This window comes from Lissotriton vulgaris, chromosome 1_2, assembly GCF_964263255.1.
Source record: "Lissotriton vulgaris chromosome 1_2, aLisVul1.2, whole genome shotgun sequence".
NCBI lineage: Eukaryota > Metazoa > Chordata > Amphibia > Caudata > Salamandridae > Lissotriton > Lissotriton vulgaris.
In genome coordinates this window covers 326,853,198-326,872,549 of record NC_141686.1, presented here as the reverse complement: position 1 = coordinate 326,872,549, position 19,352 = coordinate 326,853,198, and the positions used below count along the sequence as shown (strand labels likewise).

The following is a 19,352-nucleotide window of genomic DNA, read 5'->3' as shown; positions in this document are numbered from 1 at the left end:
CTTCAGTGCAGGTAGTCCCTAATGTGTTCCACCAAGTTATTTCTATAGAAACCCAGGAGTGTTACAGCAAACAAATGATGGACGGAATGCTGACAAATCAAACATTCTCCCCCAGTCAAAAGATTTTCTGGTAACTCAATTGTTCTTTTGCTCACTACACCACCCCAGTTTGTATCCAACAATATGCAAATCACTCTTGATGCTGTGCCTCATGGGAACAGTCCAGACCGAACCTTCATAGGCCAGGCTAGCTTGAATCCAGTGGCACCGTGAGCAAGGGACCCATATCTGGGCATACTCATCGCACTTAGGGCGTAAAGTGTTACAGCAAACAAATGTGCTCTCCATGCACTGGATTCAAGCTATCCTGGCTGATGAGGGCTGAAAGCCCGGAACTGGTCCTAGGATGCTTGTTTCCTGTCCAGGGAAGATCAGGCTTGGAAGTTCGAGCTGGACTGTTCCCATTGTGCACAGGGTCAATACTGATTTGCATATGGCTGGTTCGAAACTGGAATGGCGAGCAAACAAATGATGAATTTAGGCCCAGATCTCTGTACTAGGGTGAATGTATGACATTGTTTAGATTCTGCCAATCAGTGCCACAGTGCAAGTGCTCCTTATGAAAAGTGTATATGTAATTGATTTCCATGATTGGCTTATTTCAAAGTCAAAGTCAAAAAGCTTTATTTCGATAAAAGTCATTATCATAAAAGCAGATCAGTGTACATAAGAAATTACAGTTTGAAAAATGTTAAAAGATTCTATATCTCTGATCCAAGCAATAAATTCAGAAAATATTTGCTCAGTTATACGTAGCCAGCTAGTTTGTTAAATAAAACAGGTAAACAATTAAAACAGCATTTCCAGTTACCAGAGATTTTTCTAAAAAAAGAATTAAACAGATTGTTTTAGCTTTTTGGCTCGAATAGCCCAGGCCCAGGATAGAAATTTGGCTAGAGCAAAAGCATAGGGTACGTAACTGTCTGAAATTAGTATCCTAATTGCCACATCATGACTCCTAGTCCCCAGCTGTCGGCATAGGTTTTTCAGCCACACCCTCCTTGGATTAGCATACTCGCCACAAACAAACAAAAAATGCGCTAGTGTCTCCGATTTAGCAAGGCACGATGGACATAGATCAGATTTGTCTATACAAGATTTCCATCTTTTGGTGAAGGTGTTCAGTGGTAAGGTTCCCGTTCTAAATCTGAAATACAAAGCCCTATCAAAGGGTTTTCCAATTGTATCCAGATAAAGTTCCCGCCTGGGACAGTCTTTGAACATCAGGAAGTCCTCTGTTAGCCTGCCTAGAGATGTGCTAGAATGTCTTTGAGAGCAAATCCAGTCCCGGTAGAGCTTTTTAAGTGTTTGCTTTGGGGGTGAAGTTCTACCTAGCCATGATTCAAGTTGGCCCAACTTGATCAATAGGGTTTTCATGTCTTTTAACCATTTAATTTTATACCAGCTTGGTGATGACATAATTTCTTTGAGGCCTCTGGCATATCCACTTACTTCTTCTACCCGCCAAATACGGGCCCATAATAATAACGGGCGAAATCTCGCAATTTCGCTAATCTGGGTACAGCCAAGGTCCATAAATAAAGGAAGTGTCGGGGTGCCTTGTGGAAGGGACATTATTTCTCTGCAGAATTTGTTCTCAGATCTTTGCAGAGCGTCAGCGGACGAAAAGCCCCAAAGTTCTGATCCATAGAGGGCAGAGCTGACGCCTTTAGCTGTGTAGATCTCAAGGACTGTTCCTATTGGCTTTGTTGAACTGGAACGTTGCTCTCTCAAAAGGGGGCCTGTGATCCTTTTGTGGCTCAGCAGCATCTTGTCTAGATGGGGCGTCCAGTCCATTTTGTCTGAAAGGCGTATCCCGAGGTAATCAAAGACTTTCACCCTTTCCAGGAGCTCAGCGTTTAGGATGGGGGGACGCACATGCTGTTTCGGTGGATTGAGGACAAGGTACTTCGTTTTGTTGGTATTTATTACCAGGCCTCAATCAGAACAAAATGATTGGAAATTGTCCAAAAGTCTCTGGAGTCCCATTGGGGTTTTCGAGATTAAAAGCGTATCATCCACGAAGAGGAGGGTCGGTATGCGTTCACCAGCCAGGGATGGCTCGTCAGATGGATATTTGAGAAGATGCTCGACCACCCCATTGATGTAGAGAGAGAAAAGGGTGGGAGCCAGAACACATCCCTGGCGGACTCCTCTCTCGACCGGAATACTGCCCGTTTTCTCCCCTCCAGGACCCCACCTGACCTGGGCAAAGCTGTCCTGGTGTAGTCTGACTAGTAGGGATAGTAGATAGTGTGGCAACCCCATGTCAGCCAGTACTTTCCATAATAGGTCCCTAGGTACGAGGTCAAAGGCAGTCTTTAAATCGATAAATGCGAGATAAAGACTGCCCTTGCCTATTACCACAACCTTCCAATATACCATCATGAGCCTGAATGCTTGCTCGATCGTTCCAGTGCCCACTCTGAAACCCGCCTGGAAGTCGGTAAGGATTTTATTTTCTTCTACCCAGTTGAGGATTCTGAGTAAGAGGACTTTACCGACAACTTTTTGGCTGATATCTAGCAGACTGATCGGCCTATAGTTGGATGGATCATCCCTTGAACCTTTCTTATGAATGGGGACCACCTCCGCCCCCTTCCATGATGAGGGAATGGGGGCACCCCTACAGATGGCAAAAAGGAGGGAGTGAATCAATTTACCCCATTTAGCGCTGTCGGATTTTAGCAGATCCCCTGGAATCCCATCAGGCCCGGCCGCTTTTTGTGGAATAATAGAGCTTATTGCGTATTCCACTTCCTTAAGTGTAAAGTCGGAGTCGCTAGGGCAAGGTATATAGTTAGTAGTAGGAGAGGATAAAACAGACCCTCTCCCGTTGGGGCCGTCGTGACAGGAGTAGAGTTTGGAGAAGTGATCCTCCCACACCTGGCTTGGAATGTTGCAAGTTATGAGATCACTATCTGGTCTGTTACGTGCCCTTATAGTGTCCCAAAAACATTTGGAGTCTTTTTTCAGGCTTGCTTCTTTAAGGGTTAGCCAGTAGTCATCTTCCCACTCCCTTTTAGCTAACCACAAGACCTTTTTATGTTCTCTTCTAGCTGTTTGAATTGATTTCCATGATTGGCTTATTTGGTTTACTATCAGACCCCAGTAAGGTGCACCAAGAGTGCTAGGGCTTGTAAATACAAATGCTGCTGGTGGGCCTGCAGCACTGATTGTGTGCCACCCACAGAAGCGGCCTGGTAAAATGTGTCTAAGGTCTGCCACTGCAGAACCTGTGTGCAATCTGGTACTGTCATGCTGACTGCGCAAGTGCAACCACTTGCCAGTCCTTAAACCTTCCCTTAACTTCATATTAGTCACCCCTATGGTAGGCCCAAGGGCAGGGTACATTGTGCGCATAAGGTAGGACAGGCCCTGATGCGTGTGGAATGTCCTAATAGTGAATTACAGTAAATTTCATTTTTCACTATTGTAAAGCTACCTGTTCTCATAGGCCAGAATGGGCTGCAGGAATTGCTACATCATACATTCCTAACAGACTCAGGGAACATGGTAGAAAGTCAAGTTTAGTATGCCTGAACTCAGAATAATAAAACCCATCTTTTAGTAAAGTTTATTTTAATATCATGTGTTTACAAATGCCACTTTTAGAAAGCTATTTACAACAAGGGGTGGTGAGGGACAGAGTCTCTGAATTAAACAGAATACTCTCACCCAGTCAAGAGATCAGGGCTAGATCCAACACCGTTTTTTAGCTCACTGCACCATCCCAGTTTCAGAACCTGGCTGTATGCAAATTAGTCTGTTCCTGTCCCAGTGCATGATGGGAACAGGGCAAACCAAACTACAAAAGCCAATTCTTACACTGGGAAGGAAACAAGCTACCGGGGACCGGTTTCTGGCATTTCAGCCTCTTCGGCCCGGCTTGCTTGAATCCTGATGGTGCAATGAGCAAGGGACTCACATCTGAGTATACCCTTCCACGCTTAGGGTGGACAAAAATATTTACAACAAGGGGTGGTGAGGGACAGAGTCTCTGAATTAAACAGAATACTCTCACCCAGTCAAGAGATCAGGGCTAGATCCAACACCGTTTTTTAGCTCACTGCACCATCCCAGTTTCAGAACCTGGCTGTATGCAAATTAGTCTGTTCCTGTCCCAGTGCATGATGGGAACAGGGCAAACCAAACTACAAAAGCCAATTCTTACACTGGGAAGGAAACAAGCTACCGGGGACCGGTTTCTGGCATTTCAGCCTCTTCGGCCCGGCTTGCTTGAATCCTGATGGTGCAATGAGCAAGGGACTCACATCTGAGTATACCCTTCCACGCTTAGGGTGGACAAAAATATTTACAACAAGGGGTGGTGAGGGACAGAGTCTCTGAATTAAACAGAATACTCTCACCCAGTCAAGAGATCAGGGCTAGATCCAACACCGTTTTTTAGCTCACTGCACCATCCCAGTTTCAGAACCTGGCTGTATGCAAATTAGTCTGTTCCTGTCCCAGTGCATGATGGGAACAGGGCAAACCAAACTACAAAAGCCAGGGTATACTCAGACATGAGTCCCTTTCTCACTGCTCCATCAGGATTCAAGCAAGCCGGGCCGAAGAGGCTGAAATGCCAGAAACCGGTCCCCGGTAGCTTGTCTCCTTTCTGGTAAAGAATTGGCTTGGTAGTTTAGTCTGCCCTGTTCCCATGATGCACTGGGCCAGGGACAGACTGATTTGCATATAGCCATGTTCTGAGCTGGGATGGGGCAGTGAGATAAATAACGGTGATGGATCAAGCCCTGATCTTTGGACTGGGTAAGAGTGGTCTGCTCAATTCAGACACTCTGTTCATCACCACCCCCTTTTGTAAATCGATTTTGGCCACTATAGGTGTGGCAGGGTATACTCAGACATGAGTCCCTTTCTCACTGCTCCATCAGGATTCAAGCAAGCCGGGCCGAAGAGGCTGAAATGCCAGAAACCGGTCCCCGGTAGCTTGTCTCCTTTCTGGTAAAGAATTGGCTTGGTAGTTTAGTCTGCCCTGTTCCCATGATGCACTGGGCCAGGGACAGACTGATTTGCATATAGCCATGTTCTGAGCTGGGATGGGGCAGTGAGATAAATAACGGTGATGGATCAAGCCCTGATCTTTGGACTGGGTAAGAGTGGTCTGCTCAATTCAGACACTCTGTTCATCACCACCCCCTTTTGTAAATCGATTTTGGCCACTATAGGTGTGGCAGGGTATACTCAGACATGAGTCCCTTTCTCACTGCTCCATCAGGATTCAAGCAAGCCGGGCCGAAGAGGCTGAAATGCCAGAAACCGGTCCCCGGTAGCTTGTCTCTTTTCTGGTAAAGAATTGGCTTGGTAGTTTAGTCTGCCCTGTTCCCATGATGCACTGGGCCAGGGACAGACTGATTTGCATATAGCCATGTTCTGAGCTGGGATGGGGCAGTGAGATAAATAACGGTGATGGATCAAGCCCTGATCTTTGGACTGGGTAAGAGTGGTCTGCTCAATTCAGACACTCTGTTCATCACCACCCCCTTTTGTAAATCGATTTTGGCCACTATAGGTGTGGCAGGGTATACTCAGACATGAGTCCCTTTCTCACTGCTCCATCAGGATTCAAGCAAGCCGGGCCGAAGAGGCTGAAATGCCAGAAACCGGTCCCCGGTAGCTTGTCTCCTTTCTGGTAAAGAATTGGCTTGGTAGTTTAGTCTGCCCTGTTCCCATGATGCACTGGGCCAGGGACAGACTGATTTGCATATAGCCATGTTCTGAGCTGGGATGGGGCAGTGAGATAAATAACGGTGATGGATCAAGCCCTGATCTTTGGACTGGGTAAGAGTGGTCTGCTCAATTCAGACACTCTGTTCATCACCACCCCCTTTTGTAAATCGATTTTGGCCACTATAGGTGTGGCAGGGTATACTCAGACATGAGTCCCTTTCTCACTGCTCCATCAGGATTCAAGCAAGCCGGGCCGAAGAGGCTGAAATGCCAGAAACCGGTCCCCGGTAGCTTGTCTCCTTTCTGGTAAAGAATTGGCTTGGTAGTTTAGTCTGCCCTGTTCCCATGATGCACTGGGCCAGGGACAGACTGATTTGCACATAGCCATGTTCTGAGCTGGGATGGGGCAGTGAGATAAATAACGGTGATGGATCAAGCCCTGATCTTTGGACTGGGTAAGAGTGGTCTGCTCAATTCAGACACTCTGTTCATCACCACCCCCTTTTGTAAATCGATTTTGGCCACTATAGGTGTGGCAGGGTATACTCAGACATGAGTCCCTTTCTCACTGCTCCATCAGGATTCAAGCAAGCCGGGCCGAAGAGGCTGAAATGCCAGAAACCGGTCCCCGGTAGCTTGTCTCCTTTCTGGTAAAGAATTGGCTTGGTAGTTTAGTCTGCCCTGTTCCCATGATGCACTGGGCCAGGGACAGACTGATTTGCATATAGCCATGTTCTGAGCTGGGATGGGGCAGTGAGATAAATAACGGTGATGGATCAAGCCCTGATCTTTGGACTGGGTAAGAGTGGTCTGCTCAATTCAGACACTCTGTTCATCACCACCCCCTTTTGTAAATCGATTTTGGCCACTATAGGTGTGGCAGGGTATACTCAGACATGAGTCCCTTTCTCACTGCTCCATCAGGATTCAAGCAAGCCGGGCCGAAGAGGCTGAAATGCCAGAAACCGGTCCCCGGTAGCTTGTCTCCTTTCTGGTAAAGAATTGGCTTGGTAGTTTAGTCTGCCCTGTTCCCATGATGCACTGGGCCAGGGACAGACTGATTTGCATATAGCCATGTTCTGAGCTGGGATGGGGCAGTGAGATAAATAACGGTGATGGATCAAGCCCTGATCTTTGGACTGGGTAAGAGTGGTCTGCTCAATTCAGACACTCTGTTCATCACCACCCCCTTTTGTAAATCGACTTTTAGAAAGCTAGTATTTGCTTGCCTAACCAATTCAGCCCGCCTCTGCTCTGATGTGTATCTGCTGTCTGGTTTCTGTGTGTGACGGGGCTGGGGGACTCCAGGAGACTGTCTGGGCTTCCAGGTGGTGAATAGAGAGATTACACCAGGATGGGGGGGGAGGAGTGCCCCTTTACTCTGAATAGGGCTGTGCTCTGCCAACACAATGCTGGCTCCACCTCCTGTGGAGCGTCTGATGTCTATGCCCTGCACACTGAAAAGACAAGCCAGAGTCTCCAAAACAAGGTGCTCCAGAACTGGGAGAAACTAGGCTCAGGCCTCCTGGCCAGCAAGAACAAAAGATTTGCTGTATAAATGTAGGAGTCCTGCTCCTAAGAGATCAGATCCTGTTGACACCAAAAAGAACCTCTGCCTGAAGAGAAGGACCTGGAAAAGCTGCATGGAGGACTACTGTCTCTGACCTGGGAGACTGGCCTGTGGTGGTTGCCTTGCTGCAAGAGGGAGAGGAAAAGGACTGAAGTGACTTTTTATTCAACTTGTTCTTTAGAAACAAATCTCCAAGGGCTTGTGTGTGAGCTTGCCCCCTGAACTGAGCCCCAGGACCATTGGGCTCTTTCCCTGCCTTTCCTGACGAAGCTCCTTGATGTTTGCTCGACCTTCTGAGCCGCTGGAAGCCGCGATCCCAAGTGCGCCTCACCCCCCATCCATTGTGCAGCCTGTGCCTGGCCGTCCTGCCACGGGTGACTCCGCTCTGCCTGAGCCATGTCTGTCCCATCCTGCTTGGGCCGCCAGCACCCTGCCTCCTCCCCCACGTCAAGCCGCACTGCTCGCTTCGCCGTCCCCACCGCTAGAAGTGAGATCGGAGGTACAGCATGAGGCAAGTACGGCCTGTACGCTCGAAGCGTACTGGCCGCCCCGCATCACGCCCCTGATCCCCGGAGCCGTGTCACACCAAGAAGCCTGCCCGTACGCCACGTACTGGCTGCTCCGTGCTGCCCGGCCCGCATCTCGTCCGCAGCCCTAAACAAAATGTACGGCTCGTACGCCGCACAAACAAACAAACACCCCGCAATCCGCACCGTCCGCCTGCATCAAAGCCAGCCCCTCGATCTACACCTCGGACTACCGACGCCAACGAGCCGGAGCTCGCACCGACCCATGCCAACAAAGCAGCTTGCATCACCTTCGCTTCTTCCGAACTGGGCGCGACAAACCCTGCAACTAAGGTACTGTGATTGACTCGAACCCCATCCCCATCCGCACCGGACAGACGCGTCCGCTGCGCACAGTTGACTCTTTTTGTGCCTACCTCATTGCCGAACGCACGGAGCTACGAGAACGAGTCGCACAGGACTCAAAAAATACGCTTTTGCCCATAACGCTTTGCTGAATAATTGTGGCCTAATTTACAACATTATTTTGGTCTTGTTATAAGTCTGCTTAAATATATATATAAAGTACCTATTTTTATATACAAACTAGACTGGTGTCCATTTGTGGTGTATTCTGGAGTTACTGTATGTGGTCATAAATGCTTAACCAATAACGCTCTGAGGAGTAGCCTTGTCTGCTTGCGCCACGCAACCTAGAGGGTGAGCAGGGGTTGTCATGTCTTCCCGCCTGACCCTGTCGAGGGACAGGACAGGGGGACAGGAAATAGGAACCGGAAAAAACACGAACAGGATATAGTAGTCTGTAAGCTAGTATGCTACTAGCAGGGAATAAAGAAGCACGCATCTAACGTACCTGTGCCTCGGTGTGTTTTTCTTAATGAGCGCTGCGACATTGGCGACGAGGGTGGGATCATCATTAACCCCACACGCAGCACCATCGCTCAGCCACCCTGTGTGGCCGACCACCGAGCCCTGCAGCACCAATCCTGGCCACGCGGAGAAAGAGCGCGAAAGTCAAGGTGCCTCCAGCCGTCCGCCGGAAAAACCAGAGAGTGTATGCCAGAGCGCTACTCTGTGTGTGGCCAGAGACTGCCGGCCGAGTGAAGGACAAGCGCGTGTGCCGGGCGCTGTCATCGCGTGAGCCTACATGCTGCCTGCCTGCGGAGAACCGGAGCGCTGCTCCGTGTGCGTCCGGACCCCGCCCCCGCCTGCTGAGAAGGACGCTGGCTGCCGGTAACGAGCGCGAGCAAACGAGCGCTGTTACCAGGCAACCCCTAGAGTCGAGCGGTCGGCTCCTCTTAGCGCCGCAGCGCCGGAAGCAGCCCCAGACACCCAAGAGAAGGTGAAGAGGCCGGCCAAACAAGAAAGAAAAAAATAAATACTAGGGTGAGTCTAACCCTGCAAGCTGCCCAGCGCGCCCTGCCATACTTATATACAGGCCCCAGCCAACACGAGGGAGTGAAGAGACCACGAGGGGAATCATCAAGAAAGACCCCATGTCTCAAGCGGCGGCCATCTTAGGGTCAGGCGCCAGTGCATAGCACAGAACACACACCTTCGACGGCGGCCATTTTAAGGTCAGGCACCGTCCGAAAATTAATAAACTGGTTGCAGAACAAGACGGAAACGCAAGCCCAGGACACAGAAGGACCCCAGAACCAAAGAAACAAATCAGGATTGTACACAATCCAATCATACAGGGTCAGCCGATTACAAATGTCCGATACAAACCCTGACAGCTCATCAGAGGTAAACGACGTAGCAGGAACAGCAAGCACAGGAGGCCCAAGCACAGGAGGCCTAATCCCTCTGGTCAATAACGCGCCCACGATGGCCACCAACCCTATTGGAGCATCGTTCATGCGCCAACCACAACCACTGCCACTAACGCCAGGAAACAGCATGGGCCCGACGTGGAAAACGTGGAGTGACGACTTTGAGGACTACATGATAGGGTCCCAGGTAAAAGACCCCAAACAAAAACTAGTGGCCCTAAGAAACTTGATAGGCCCGGACATAGCACAAATCATCAAAGAACTACCTAACGCAGCAACTGCCAACTATGATGAGGTAAAAGTTGCCCTTGATCGGCGTTTCCTTCACAAACGCAACGTAGACTACGAGTGTCACACATTCAACCTAGCAGCACAAGAGAAAGATGAGTGCATGAGTGATTTCATCATGCGCATAAAAAGACTTGCGCGATACTGTGACTTCGATAATTTCAAAACGGAAGATGCTTTGAGACTCCGCATTATCGACGGATGCCAATCTGAAACTCTCCGCAGGAGACTCTTAAAGAAACCATACACACTAGAGGAGATTGAGGAACTAACGAGGATCAACGACCAAGCAGAAGACTACGCCAAGCGGATGGGGACACAGAAATCATCAGACAGGAAAGACCAGGCTCTGCGAGTCCAGGCACACAGCTCTTCCAAGACGTCCAGACACACGTCAAAATCTCACAAGTCTCACACCACCCGGAAAACATCGTCCAAGCAGAGTTCACGACACACGAAATCCACGAAGTCTGCGCCCACCTGCTACAGATGCGGGCAAGACTACCCGCACTCGGGACAGTGTCCAGCGATAGGTCAGAGATGCCACCGCTGTGGAAGAGATAACCACTTTGAAATCGCATGCCAGGCCAAGCAGCCAAATCACAGGTCGTCTGTCAAAAGACATGACACACGTCATCATGCAAGAGCAATAGAAGAGAGAAGAGGTCGGTCATCCAGCTCATCAAACTCCAGCATCCAGTCAACATACTCCCAGCAATCCAGAGGACGATCCGGAAGCGGCCACCGCACCAAGCATTATGCGACTGAATCATACCGGTCACATAGAGACACCTCCAGCGAGTCGTCTTCACACACCCCCACGTCACAAGACAGTGATGAGTATATCTGCATGGTCTCAGACCCAGACCGATTGAAGCGATATCCAAAACTTGACATACTGATAGGCGACCACCCGGCCAAATTTGTCCAAGATTCCGGAGCCTCTTTCAATTACATCTGCGCCCTAGAGTACCACAACATGAAGCAGAAACCTAAACTGGAACCAGCTGCCGTTCGCATATTCACATGGATGTCACGCAAACCACTACCTTGCCTGGGTCGATTTCCTACCACCCTCACATTCAAGGATCGGAAAATCGACGCCTACATACATGTGGTAGAGGGGCCAGATGTCGCAGACTGCCTGCTAAGCTTACCCACGGCAGAAAGACTCAAACTTGTAGAACTGCTGTACATGACAGAAGATGCCCCCGACATCTTGGCAAAGTTTCCAAACTTATTCAAAGGCCTTGGCAAGTTGAACCACTTCAAGGTAAAACTACACATCAACGAGAACGTGACACCTATCACTCAACACCATAGGAAGGTGCCGTTTCACCTACAACAAGCCGTCGATGACGAGCTCCAAGACCTGCTTCAAACAGACATCATCGAACGCACGACAGGACCCACCCCATGGGTATCGCCAGTTGTGGTGGTTCCCAAAAAGGGACAGGATAACAAGGTCAGACTGTGTGTTGACATGCGCGCGCCCAACACCGCTATCGAGCGGGAACGCCACCCTGGGCCCCACATCAGTGACATGATCACGAAATTAAACGGTGCCACAGTCTTCTCCAAACTTGACCTAAATAAAGGCTACCACCAGTTGGAGTTACACGACAAATCCAGATATATCACGACCTTCACCACTCACCAAGGTTTGTTTCGATACAAACGCTTAAACTTTGGCATTTCCTCGGCCGCCGAGATCTTTCAAGAAGCCATCAGACGAGTTATTCAAGGCATTCCAAATGCTTTCAATTACAGTGATGACCTACTGGTATTCGGAAAAGACCAAACCGAACATGACACCGCACTGGACAGGGTCTGCCATGCATTACTAACTGCAAATCTTACACTCAACGCTAGCAAGTGCGAATTCCACAGAGACACTTTAAAATTCTATGGACACATATTCTCCAAAGACGGAATGCGACCGGACCCTGAAAAGGTGACAGCCCTTGCCGACACCCCAACACCCAGAGACGTGAGTGATCTTCGCTCTTTCCTTGGGATGGCAAGCTACTGTGCACGGTATATTCGGGATTATGCCACAATCAGCTATCCCCTACGAGAACTCACTCGGCAAGGTCAGCCATTTGACTGGACTGAAGCCTGTCATCAAGCTTTCACCGTTATCAAACAAGCTGTCAGGTCTGCCATCAACCTGGCATATTTCGACACAAAGAAAAAGACGGAAATCACAGTAGACGCCAGCCCGGTGGGTCTAGGTGCCATCCTGGCCCAATACCGTGAAGACTCTGACCAGAGACACATCATAGCATACGCAAGCCGCAGCCTCACGGACACCGAAAAGGCATACTCCCAGCCGGAGAAAGAAAGCCTGGCTGTCGTATGGGCGTGCGAACACTTCCATCTCTTTGTTTACGGCAAAAACTTCACGATCATTACGGACCATCAGGCACTCATCACAATCTTTGGAAACCCCAATGCGAAGATGCCACCGCGCATTGAGCGATGGGGCCTCCGTTTGCAAGACTACATATTTACCATTGTTCACAAACCAGGCAAATCTGAAAACCCAGCTGACTTCATGTCACATCACCCACTACCCGGTAGACGTGCTGCCCTCTCTGTGGCGGATGAATACCTTCACTTTGTTGTTGACACCGCATGTCCTCCCACAGTTCCAGTTGAAGCCATTCAAGAAGCCTCTGCACTTGACCCCCTTGTGCAAGTCATAATGACTCGAATCCGCACCAACTCATGGAGGGACGTGAAACAGCACTCCCAAGACTCTGCGCAACTGCGCCAAGACCTCACGGCATTCCAACGTGTGTGTGATGAACTGTCCATTAGTGACAATGGCCTTCTCTTGATAGGGGGGAGGATAGTAATTCCGCACAAACTACGCCAAGGAGTTGTCAATCTGGCACATGAAGGCCACAGAGGCATCAATGCAACCAAGAAAGCCCTGAGAGAGCGTGTCTGGTTTCACTCGCTTGACAACATGGTAGAAACAACTCTGAAAGATTGCATGACATGTCAGATAGTCAGCCGAGAAGAGCCACTGGCACCACTGCAAATGTCGGAATTGCCAGAGGGAGTCTGGCAACAGATTGCAGTTGACTTCTTTGGACCATTACAATCGGGGCAATACATCATGGTAGCTATGGATGAATACTCCCGATTTCCATTTGCACATCTGATATCATCCACCCGAGCAACCACCGTGATTCCGGTACTCAATGAGATATTCGCAGCCTGGGGCATCCCACTGCGAGTCAAGACAGACAATGGGCCCCCCTTTAATGGGCAGGAATTCACAAATTTCGCAACACATCTTAACTTCAAACACCAAAAAATCACACCACTATGGCCGCAGGCAAATGGCATGGTGGAGCGATTCATGGGGACACTCAAAAAGGCAATTCAGCAAGCTGCGTCGTCCCACCGGGACATCCAACAAACGCTAAATGAAGTACTAAGAGCCTACCGGAATACGCCACACGCCACCACCAACTAATGTCCAGCTACAGTGATGCTAGGAAGAACACCTCGTACCAGAATACCTATGTTAAATGTAGCGTCACAACAACGACCAATCACCGTCGATCACAGCACACTAGTTGACATTGATCAAGCAAAGAAGAACAAGATGAAGACCTATGCCGACCGGCGTAGACATGCCAGAGACTCCAGTATCCACGAAGGAGACTGGGTAATAGTAAAGAGTGACCGCCGAGCTAAAGCAGACAGTCGATATTGTGACATTCCCTTACAAGTCATCCAGAGAAAAGGAACCATGATCACAGCCAAGGCGGATCACAAACAGCTGACGAGGAACATTTCACACTTCAAAAGATGTTCCATGCGTGATCGACATGAGACCTCATCTAGCCAACTCTCAAGCGAGCTGTCTAATCCAAGCGATGACAGTGACCAAAATCATAGCCCCCCACGACTGGTGGAACCCACAACTCATCACAGTCACACACCCAAGCGAGAGAAGCGCCCACAACGTCCACAACGTCTTATCAGAAAACCTCGACGACTCGTGGAAGAAATGTAGGGAAAGCGAGACTTTGCAAAACAGGGGAGATGTCATGTCTTCCCGCCTGACCCTGTCGAGGGACAGGACAGGCGGACAGGAAATAGGAACCGGAAACAACACAAACAGGATATAGTAGTCTGTAAGCTAGTATGCTACTAGCAGGGAATAAAGAAGCACGCATCTAAGGTACCTGTGCCTCGGTGTGTTTTTCTTAATGAGCGCTGCGACAGGGGTTATTTTAAAGAGTAAGTCCCTTGGCCTGACTAGAGGAGAGGGTCCCTGCTTGTCACAAGTACTTACCTGTGCCAAACAGAGACCCCCAATTCTAACAATGCTCTTGGTAACTGATGATGGGTTGGAAGAGGAGAGTGAACCTCTCCTTGACCTCTTACCTTCCAAAGAGCAGGATGGGTCATTAAAGGGTGTGAACCTCACCCTTACTTTGACCCTAGATCAACAGAGAGATTTTCACCAGTTGCTGGGACAATTTGCATCTCTGTTCTCACTCTCCCCAGGAGTCACCCATTAGTGCACTCATGATGTGGATAGTGGGAATAGCCTACCTGTGAAGAACTTTACAGGTTGTCTAATTGAGTGAGGGCCAGCATCAAAGAGAAAGCCTCTAAGATGTTGGCGTTAGAGGGTATTGAATTCTCAGACAGTCCTTGGTCCAGCCCTTTGGTGTTGGTCCAATAGGCTGTCCTGCTTGTTGTCACACTCAAACTATGGTTCTATGTGGACCACCGTGCAATAACTAAAACTGACACACACCCCATCCTCAGTGCTGATGAGCTCATCGGCCAGCTTGGCGTTGATAAGTTCCTCAACATGTTTGATTTATCGTCTGGGTACAGGCAGATTTCCTTCAGCCATGTGGTACGAGAAATATCACTGTTCTCAGAAAGGCAATAGCAGTCCTATGTCATGTCTTTTGGTTTGATGAATTCCCCTGACACCTTCCAGAGGTTTGTCAACCAGATCTTGGCTGGGTTGGAGAACTTCAGTGCTGCATACATTGATGACATTGCAGTGTCAATTTCAGTTGGGAGGACCATTTGTACCACCTCTAGGAAGTGCTGAGGGCACTGCAGGGTACAGGCCTCACTATCAAGGGCAGTAAGTAAATAAATAAGTAAATATTATTCAGCCCCAAGATACCCATGGATGAATGTGCGTTTTACAAATACACATGTTTCGTTATGTTATGTAATGTTATGTTATGTTATGTTATGTTATAAGTGTCAGCTAGAGCAGGGTTCTGTTGTTTACTTGAGCCATCAAGTAGGGGCGGCAAGGTGAAGTCCCAACAATCACAAATATACCCCATTCTAGCTTGGACACCCCAAGACCCAGACCCCCAAGACCCAGGCATACATGAGAGCCTTCTTAGCCTTAACTGGCTATTACAGGAAGTTTGTCAAAGGGGATGGCACCGTTACTGCCGCCTTGACAGAGCCGACTTCCAAGAAGCAGCCACGTCAGGTGATCTGGATAGAGGTGTGCCAGACCGCTTTTGACACCCGGAAGGAGGCCATATGTACACCACCAATGCTCAAGGACCCTGACTTTCCCCATGAATGTGTGGAGCATGGCATGGGGGCCATGCTTTCACAGCTAAATGAAGAGGGCCTAGATCAACCTGTAACCTTCATTAGTAGGAAGTTACTTCCCAGGGAATAAAGGTGTAGCACAACATAAAGGGAAGACCCTACTTGTTTGGGACTCACTTCCGGTTTCAGACAGACCACAGGCTCCTCAGATAGTTAATACAGATGAGGGGTGAGAATTCTAAACTGTTGAGGTGGTCCATCTCGCTACAGGGACATTACGGTGGACATCGTGCTGGAACAGAACATAACAATGCTGAAGGTGTTTCCAGGTTCTAAGCCTGGGCGTAGTTTGCGTGGCAGCACTACACGTAGTATACTTTAAACTAGTCTGCGTATCGTAGCTGAAGACACTGTGTAGTTGTCTGTACTGTGCAAAAATCGTAAAATAATTGCAAAAAGCTTCCTGTACATGACCAGATATAATAAAATAAGTATTTCTCTCTTTAGATGCACTACACGTAGTATACTTTAAACTAGTCTGCGTATTGTAGCTGAAGACACTGTGTAGTTGTCTGTACTGTGCAAAAATCGTAAAATAATTGCAAAAAGCTTCCTGTACATGACCAGATATAATAAAATAGGTATTTCTATCTTTATATGCGAAAATGCATATAGTACTTTCACAATGGTGAAACTGAAAAATTAGCACGCAGTGGGAGATGTGATGATTTTGGGATCCTCCCTAAGGGAGAGTACCAAACAGATGCCTTGAAAACGAAAAAGCACATCTTATTGAACAATTTAGTTGTGGTCCCATCCTCTTAGGACAGACCCAAACACAGTTATTGGCAAAAAAACATTCCCAACCAAAGGCCCTGCAAAGCATTATGGGATGAGATTAGCAGTGGGCAGTGAATATTATATAGTACACAATATCAAAAGAATTTTACAAAGAGCTGCAGTTCAACTGGTGGTTACTAGATGTCCCTCACAAGTCAAATGCAAATGCTTGATGAAAGGGTTTCCGTGGTTTTGCATTTGACTCGTGAGGGACATCTAGGGACGAACAGTGGAACTGCAGCTTGATGTAAGAATAATTTCAATGCTTTGCATTTGACTTGTGAGGGACATCTAGGGACGACCAGTGGAACTGCAGCCTGATGTAAGAATAATTTCAATGCTTTGCATTTGACTTGTGAGGGACATCTAGTAACAACTAGGTGAACTGCAGCTCTTTGTAGAATTATTTTGATATTGGATACTATAATATTCACTGCCACTGCTAATCTCGTCCCATAATGTTTTGCAGGGCCTTTGGTTGGGATTGTTTTTTGCCAATAACTGTGCTTGGGGTGGTCCTAAAATGATGGGATCACCACTGAAGTTCAACAACATGTGCTTTTTGTTTATGCTCTTTGTGTTCAAGGCATCTGTTTGGTGCTCCCCCTAGGTTAGGGGGGGACCCCAAAATCATCAGCTCTCTCATTACCTAATGTTTTCATTGTAAAAGATCATTTTTGTGAATTGGTTATATGCTGTTAAGCATGTAAAATTGCTTTCTCAAAGTATCTGAGAATATTGTTGATTAAGATGCTACGCTACGTGATTAAGCACAGTTTTGGTAATGTACTACATGCAATTTGCATAGTGGGAATTAGTACAAACTTTGCATGCTCCGTAGTGCTCCCCACTTTCTGCTGGGGGGACATTTGTTAGATATGGCATTCTTTGGCATGGTTCCCACTGACTTTTTACCTCCTGCTTTTGTCTGTGTGCTGAACTTAGGGGCATATTACCAAGCAACAGCGAAAATTATCGCTGCTCAGTGCAGGTGTTAGCTTTTGGAGATATTCGCGCTTAGTGCGAATATCTCCAAAAATTGGTAATAGGAGATAGCGATGTTAGCGACTGTTTCCAGTCGCTAACATCTTGGCACGCCCACTTTGCATGTCATTAGTGATAAATTTCTCTGACATGCAAAGCGGGGCCCAAGATGGTCGCTATCTCCTACTATCTGTCGCTAACTGGTGTTAGCGACAAAGCCAAAAAAGCCAAAAAAGCAGAGATAAATCCCTTGATAATATGCCCCTTAGTTTTTACTGTCTTCCCGACTGCTGGAAAGTGCTAATGTTTATGTGCTCTGTGTCTAAAATGTAATGGCATTTGGTTTCTCAATGAGTGGCATATGTAATTTAGTGAAAAGACCCTAGTGCAGTGCATTACATGTGCCCAGAACTGTAACTCAAATGCTACTAGTGAGCTTGTGGCACTGATTGTGCCACCCAAATGAGTAGCCCTTCAAATATGTTTCAGGATTGCCACTGCAGAGCCTGTGTGTGTGGTTTTAAACTGCTATTTTGACCCAACAAGATAACCTACTTGTGAGGCCTAAACCCTCTTTTTTATTGGATATAGGTTACCACCTAGAGTAAGTCATGTTCAGGCCATGGGCAGGCTGGAGTGTACTTAAAAAGTAGGACATGGTCTTTTTAAGTTTTACATGTCCAACTGGTGAAATACTGCTAAATTGTTTTTTCACTTCTGCAAGGCTTATCTCTCCCATAGGTTAACTTTGGAGCTGCCTTATAACATTTTACAAGTGTAACTTTCAATTGGGAAAAGAAGGTGTGGTAAGTTTGGTGTCTTTCAACTCACAATTTAAAAACACATCATTTAGTGAGTTGGTTTTTAAATTGCAGATCTGAAAAAGCCACTTTTAGAAAGCTGGCATTTTCTTTAACCATTCTATACCTTCTGCCTTTCTCTGAAATGCATGTCTGGCTTGGGTGACAGTTGGGCTTTTGGTATTGTCACCTGTTTCTGAAGTCTCAGGGATATCAAAGACTCTACCTGCATCTTGCTGCTAGCACCTGAGCTTCTCTGCTGTGTGTCCTAATCTGCCAGGTGGTAGCAAATCTAGTCCTGGGCCCCTGGAAGTGAGCACTTGGTGCTCTAATCTCATAAACAAATGCATCAACACCAATGCGTTGATCGGAACCAGCGCATTTCTCTGTGATATTGTTGCATCACTGCAGCCTATGCCGAGTCTGTGGTCACCGCTCACTGACTGCTCAACAAAATGACCTTGATATACAATAGAGCCCGACTCAACCTATGCAGTGCCTCTTCATCACCGCTGCTGCATGAATCTCGTACACCACATCGCTGATATCTGATGCACCATCCCTGGATGTCGATGCTTTACTGGCCCTGTGTGTCTTCGCGGAAATGCATTGCTTATGTAATCTACACATCGCCTATAGCCCAGAGGGTCGACATTGACGCATTAAATGCAACGTGCATCTTTTCTTGACATCAACGCATCTGCGACTTTGCCCGACTTTGGAAAAATGCATTGCCTTCGACAGCAACACATTCCCACCTCTGCTCAACGCATTATGTGGGATATTTCCTTTGTGCAAAAAAGGGTGACCATAGTGTTAGTAACAAAACATTGTGTCAAAATTTGATGTACCATCATACAATTCATCATTTAAAAATGCAGCAGATTGTTCTAAATCAGACATCATACTGCATACAGTTTTAATGTCCCAACCATCAGAGAGTGTACTAGAGGTGATGAAATCATTTAAAGAGATTTCAAATAGATGTGGAATTCTTAAAAGTTCAGTAGGACCATAAACATCATAGGAAACTCTATCCCATACTATTTCCTCGAGAACTGGAACCGCTGTAATGTTAAGTAAGGACAGGTCCCTCTATTCACGGTGTGAAAAAGATGCATGCATTTTCGGGACCAAGTTCACATGTTATACTGCAGCGCGTTCTGGGAGGTGATATTCATTCAGGAGCAAGGGAAAGACAGTCATTATACGGATCCAAAGGACTAGGAACAGTAGACCAATTGTA

General features: G+C 47.6%; 1 protein-coding gene across 1 annotated transcript in view; it reads left to right on the top strand.

Moving 5' to 3' along the window:
- The window catches only part of LOC147736644 (collagen alpha-1(XII) chain-like), a 177,295-nt gene that overhangs the window by 111,456 nt on the left and 46,487 nt on the right, over window positions 1-19,352 (top strand). The window lies entirely within an intron of this gene.